The sequence below is a fragment of the Oncorhynchus keta genome, unplaced genomic scaffold (genome assembly GCF_023373465.1).
Source record: "Oncorhynchus keta strain PuntledgeMale-10-30-2019 unplaced genomic scaffold, Oket_V2 Un_contig_15233_pilon_pilon, whole genome shotgun sequence".
Taxonomy (NCBI): domain Eukaryota; kingdom Metazoa; phylum Chordata; class Actinopteri; order Salmoniformes; family Salmonidae; genus Oncorhynchus; species Oncorhynchus keta.
In genome coordinates, this window is record NW_026279205.1 from 25213 (window position 1) to 31371 (window position 6159).

The 6159-nt window shown below is 47.8% G+C and overlaps 1 long non-coding RNA gene across 4 annotated transcripts; it reads left to right on the forward strand.

Moving 5' to 3' along the window:
* The first annotated feature begins 47 nt into the window (after positions 1 to 47).
* Positions 48 to 2829, forward strand: LOC127918903 (uncharacterized). Of its 4 annotated transcripts, XR_008101296.1 has the most exons (6): positions 48 to 403; positions 536 to 669; positions 1207 to 1273; positions 1475 to 1675; positions 1871 to 2071; positions 2543 to 2618. It is a non-coding gene; the product is annotated as an uncharacterized LOC127918903 (long non-coding RNA). The 4 variants fall into 4 exon arrangements; XR_008101297.1 differs by lacking the exons at positions 1207 to 1273; positions 1475 to 1675 and adding an exon at positions 2744 to 2829 and having other exon boundaries at positions 536 to 803; positions 2543 to 2609; XR_008101298.1 differs by lacking the exons at positions 1207 to 1273; positions 1475 to 1675 and having other exon boundaries at positions 48 to 470; positions 603 to 803.
* Positions 2830 to 6159: the final 3330 nt, after the last annotated feature.

The window sequence follows — 6159 nt, forward strand, 5'->3', positions numbered from 1 at the left end:
AAAGTTATATTGTTACACTAATAAAGTACAGTAGTGGTGTAAAAATCACTGAGGAAGCCAAGCCAAGCCAGTAAAAAATCCATAACACAACCTAGGTTGTGATAATTACGCTGTTTGCTCTATAACCCATTAAATGCCACAGTGATATATAATAAGGCCGCGGCAGGATAAGTTCATACACATTTCATCACAAACCAGAGAGGTGACTCCGAGATGCTGACCTTCTAGGCAGAGATCCTCTGTCCAGTCTCACCGTCAACAGTGAAGAGGCGACTCTGGGATGCTGGCCTTCTAGGCAGAGTTCCTCTGTCCAGTCTCACCGTCAACAGTGAAGAGGCGACTCCGGGATGCTGTCCTTCTAGGCAGAGTTCCTCTGTCCAGTCTCAACATCAACAGTGAAGAGGTGACTCCGAGATGCTGTCCTTCTAGGCAGAGTTCCTCTGTCCAGTCTCAACGTCAACAGTGAAGAGGTGACTCCGGATGCTGTCCTTCTAGGCAGAGTTCTCTGTCCAGTCTCAACGTCAACAGTGAAGAGGTGACTCCGAGATGCTGTCCTTCTAGGCACAGTTCCTCTGTCCAGTCTCACCGTCAACAGTGAAGAGGTGACTCCGGGATGCTGTCCTTCTAGGCAGAGTTCCTCTGTCCAGTCTCAACGTCAACAGTGAAGAGGTGACTCCGAGATGCTGTCCTTCTAGACACAGTTCCTCTGTCCAGTCTCACCGTCAACAGTGAAGAGGTGACTCCGGGATGCTGTCCTTCTAGGCAGAGTTCCTCTGTCCAGTCCCACCGTCAACAGTGAAGAGGTGACTCCGGATGCTGTCCTTCTAGGCAGAGTTCCTCTGTCCAGTCTCACCGTCAACAGTGAAGAGGTGACTCCCGGGGATGCTGTCCTTCTAGGCAGAGTTCCTCTGTCCAGTCTCACCGTCAACAGTGAAAAGGTGACTCCGGGATGCTGTCCTTCTAGGCAGAGTTCCTCTGTCCAGTCTCACCGTCAACAGTGAAGAGGTGACTCAGGATGCTGTCCTTCTAGGCACAGTTCCTCTGTCCAGTCTCACCGTCAACAGTGAAGAGGTGACTCAGGGATGCTGTCCTTCTAGGCAGAGTTCCTCTGTCCAGTCTCACCGTCCCAACAGTGAAGAGGCGACTCGGGATGCTGTCCTTCTAGGCACAGTTCCTCTGTCCAGTCTCAACGTCAACAGTGAAGAGGTGACTCCGAGATGCTGTCCTTCTAGGCACAGTTCCTCTGTCCAGTCTCACCGTCAACAGTGAAGAGGTGACTCTGGGAAGCTGTCCTTCTAGGCAGAGTTCCTCTGTCCAGTCTCACCGTCAACAGTGAAGAGGCGACTCCGGGGATGCTGTCCTTCTAGGCACAGTTCCTCTGTCCAGTCTCAACGTCAACAGTGAAGAGGTGACTCGAGATGCTGTCCTTCTAGGCACAGTTCCTCTGTCCAGTCTCACCGTCAACAGTGAAGAGGTGACTCCGGGATGCTGGCCTTCTAGGCAGAGTTCCTCTGTCCAGTCTCACCGTCAACAGTGAAGAGGTGACTCCGGGATGCTGTCCCTCTAGGCACAGTTCCTCTGTCCAGTCTCACCGTCAACAGTGAAAAGGTGACTCCGGGATGCTGTCCTTCTAGGCAGAGTTCCTCTGTCCAGTCTCACCGTCAACAGTGAAGAGGTGACTCGGATGCTGTCCTTCTAGGCAGAGTTCCCTCTGTCCAGTCTCACCGTCAACAGTGAAAAGGTGACTCCGGATGCTGTCCTTCTAGGCAGAGTTCTCTGTCCAGTCTCACCGTCAACAGTGAAGAGGTGACTGGATGCTGTCCTTCTAGGCAGAGTTCCTCTGTCCAGTCTCACCGTCAACAGTGAAGAGGTGACTCCGGGATGCTGTCCTTCTAGGCAGAGTTCCTCTGTCCAGTCTCACCGTCAACAGTGAAGAGGTGACTCCGGGATGCTGTCCTTCTAGGCAGAGTTCCTCTGTCCAGTCTCAACGTCAACAGTGAAGAGGTGACTCCGGGATGCTGTCCTTCTAGGCAGAGTTCCTCTGTCCAGTCTCACCGTCAACAGTGAAGAGGTGACTCCCTGGATGCTGTCCTTCTAGGCAGAGTTCCTCTGTCCAGTCTCACCGTCAACAGTGAAGAGGCGACTCCGGGATGCTGTCCTTCTAGGCACAGTTCCTCTGTCCAGTCTCAACATCAACAGTGAAGAGGTGACTCCCGGGATGCTGTCCTTCTAGGCACAGTTCCTCTGTCCAGTCTCAACGTCAACAGTGAAGAGGTGACTCCGGGATGCTGTCCTTCTAGGCAGAGTTCCTCTGTCCAGTCTCAACGTCCCAACAGTGAAGAGGCGACTCCGGGATGCTGTCCTTCTAGGCAGAGTTCCTCTGTCCAGTCTCAACGTCAACAGTGAAGAGGTGACTCGAGATGCTGTCCTTCTAGGCACAGTTCCTCTGTCCAGTCTCACCGTCAACAGTGAAGAGGTGACTCGGGATGCTGTCCTTCTAGGCACAGTTCCTCTGTCCAGTCTCACCGTCAACAGTGAAGAGGTGACTCCGGGATGCTGTCCTTCTAGGCAGAGTTCCTCTGTCCAGTCTCACCGTCAACAGTGAAGAGGTGACTCCGAGATGCTGTCCTTCTAGGCAGAGTTCCTCTGTCCAGTCTCAACGTCAACAGTGAAGAGGTGACTCCGAGATGCTGTCCTTCTAGGCAGAGTTCCTCTGTCCAGTCTCACCGTCAACAGTGAAGAGGCGACTCCGGGATGCTGTCCTTCTAGGCACAGTTCCTCTGTCCAGTGTCTGTGTTCTTTTGACCATCTAAATATTTTATTTTTATTGGCCAGTCTGAGATATGACTTTTTCTTTGCAACTCTGCCTAGAAGGCCATCGTCCCTGAGTCGCCTCTTCACTGTTGACGTTGAGACTGGTGTTTTGCGGGTACTATTTAATGAAGCTGCCAGTTGAGGACTTGTGAGGCGTCTGTTTCTCAAACTAGACACTCTAATATACTTGTCCTCTTGTTCAGTTGTGCACCGGGGCCTCCCACTCCTATTTCTTTTCTGGTTAGAAACAGTCTGATCTGTTCTGTGAAGGGAGTAGTACACAGGGTTGTACCAGATCTTCAGTTTCTTAGCAATCTCTTGCATGGAATAGCCTTCATTTCTCAGAACAAGAATAGACTGATGAGTTTTGGAAGAAAGTTATTAGTTTCTGGCCTGTAATCGAACCCACAAATGCTGATGCTCCGGATACTCAACTAGTCTAAAGAAGGACAGTTTTATTGCTTTTTTAAAATCAGAACAACAGTTTTCAGCTGTGCTATCATAATTGCAAAAGGGTTTTCTAATGATCGATTTGCCTTTTTAAAATAACAAACTTGGATTAGCAAACACAACGTGCCATTGGAACACAGGAGTGATGGTTGCTGATAATGGGCCGAATCAGGCGTTTCCAGCTACAATAGTCATTTACAACTGTATTTCTGATTAATTTGATGTTATTTTAAATGGACATAATAACAAGGAATTTCTAAGTGACCCTAAACTGTTGAATGGTATGGGGACCAGTTAGTCGAGGTAATTTAGGTAATATGTACACACATATTACCTAAATTACTCTCGACTAACCAGTGCCCCTGTACATTGACTCTGTACCCCCTGTATATCGTCTCCCTATTGTTATTTTACTGCAGCTCTTTAACTACTTGTTACTTTTATTTCTTATTCATATTTTTTGTAACGGCTCTGTTGGTTAGGACTTCAAGCATTTCACTCTGAGGTCTACACCTGTTGTATTCGGCGCATGTGACTAATACAATACCATTTGATTTGACACTCTGTTCAGAGGCAGGCTGATAATCCCACCTGAGCTTTCCAGTTTTTCCATGTGGTTTCTTCCTTCAGTTTCCTAGGACAAGGGTGGCTCAACTCTCCCCAGCATTAACATTCATTTCAGTGTTTTCAATTGTTTGTGCTACTGATGTTTGTTCACAATAAAAGGGAATTGTCCTGATCAATTATGCATGGCCATAATATTATTTTCATATTCAAATTAAATACTTTATAGTTCATATTTTTTTAATTAATAAAAATCAGAAATCAATTTGAACAGTGATTTTAATTGCACTAATGTTCACAGTCCACACCAATAAATCCCTCATATGGTTTTATAGGGTCCTTCACAGCAGTAGAGAATGCTAAAGCAGTGGTTTACAGTCGTCCCTATGAGCTTCAGGCACTGTTCTCACATCAAATACACTGCTGTGCTGTTCTCCCTCAGTAACACAATAAAGTAACACATACTTTAAATACAAGTAATAAAATAATAAAATAATATTATAAAACAAACAGTAAACAAAAGCTCTAATATAAAATCATATTTAATATAAACTGAGAAAATAAGAAACCTCTAACAGAAAGTACTGTACATATCAACATATCAAACAAAGCACTATTGTCAACCAGCAACAGAAGTAATTAATGGTGAAGTGTGCCACAGAATAGGAAGTGGCTATAAAAAGTGTATCCTGCCGCCTACTGCAGCTTCCTACTGCTGCCGCCTACTGCAGCTTCCTACTGCTGCCGCCTACTGCAGCTTCCTACTGCTGCTTCCTACTGCTGCTGCCTACTGCCGCTGCCTACTGCAGCTTCCTACTGCTGCCGCCTACTGCAGCTTCCTACTGCTGCCGCCTACTGCAGCTTCCTACTGCTGCTGCCTACTGCCGCTGCCTACTGCTGCTGCCTACTGCAGCTTCCTACTGCTGCTGCCTACTGCTGCTGCCGCTTTACTGTGCGTTGAAGCCTTTCTGTTTATTCAAACCAAAATGTAGCCTGCTGATGTTATACCATCATAGCAAGAGCCCACCACTGCACACAACTGTCTACCAGCATCAATATAGTAATGCAATACCACCTGGTTAACACTGTCTCGGTCTCATAGCCATATATTTAGTCTGTTGGGACAACTTTTAGAATGTAGAATATTGTTCGAATTCTAGACAGTCAGTTACACAGCATTATTTAGAGGCCTCAAACTCAACTCTGGACCCCGAAGCCCGTTCCACTGCGTTTTTTAATCAGGGACTGATTTAGACCTGGGACACCAGGTGGGTGATTCCCCTCTAATCAAGGACTGATTTAGACCTGGGACACCAGGTGGGTGATTCCCCTCTAATCAGGGACTGATTTAGACCTGGGACACCAGGTGGGTGATTCCTCTCTAATCAGGGACTGGTTTAGACCTGGGATACCAGGTGGGTGATTCCTCTCTAATCAGGGACTGGTTTAGACCTGGGACACCAGGTGGGTGATTCCCCTCTAATCAGGGACAGATTTAGACCTGGGACACCAGGTGGGTGATTCCCCTCTAATCAGGGACTGGTTTAGACCTGGGACACCAGGTGGGCGCAATTCATTATCAGGTAGAACAGAAAACCAGCAGGCGCCAGACTTCGTATGGTAAGATTTGAATACTCCTGGTTTAGAGCATTGTCGAGAGAGAGTAGACTCCAACGACTCTGATACCAGGAATCGACTCGAAAAATCATGGACTCAGTCACCACTAGCGCTATTGAGAAGGAGAGGAGGAGCTCTGTTAATCCTTCATGCCTGAAAGTCAGTTAACCATTCATTGTAGCCATTGACACTCTGTACAGTTGCTTTATAATGATTATTTTGTTCTGTAAATTAACTTGTTCATTCCTGGTATTAATAAAGTCTGATTTAATCAACAAATAGTCGCTTTAAAAAAAGGTTAAGGGTACAAGGCCGTACATATCTGGCTGTGTTGGCAAAATCACTACATATCCCATCAAGCCAAGCGGGGAGGGGCTGCCCGTTGTCATGGTTCCAAGACCAGTCAGAAACGTTCAGAGCCAAGCGGGGAGGGGCTGCCCGTTGTCATGGTTCCAAGACCAGTCAGGAACGTTCAGAGCCAAGCGGGGAGGGGCTGCCCGTTGTCATGGTTCCAAGACCAGTCAGAAACGTTCAGAGCCAAGCGGGGAGGGGCTGCCCGTTGTCATGGTTCCAAGACCAGTCAGAAACGTTCAGAGCCAAGCGGGGAGGGGCTGCCCGTTGTCATGGTTCCAAGACCAGTCAGAAACGTTCAGAGCCAAGCGGGGAGGGGCTGCCCGTTGTCATGGTTCCAAGACCAGTTAGAAACGTTCAGAG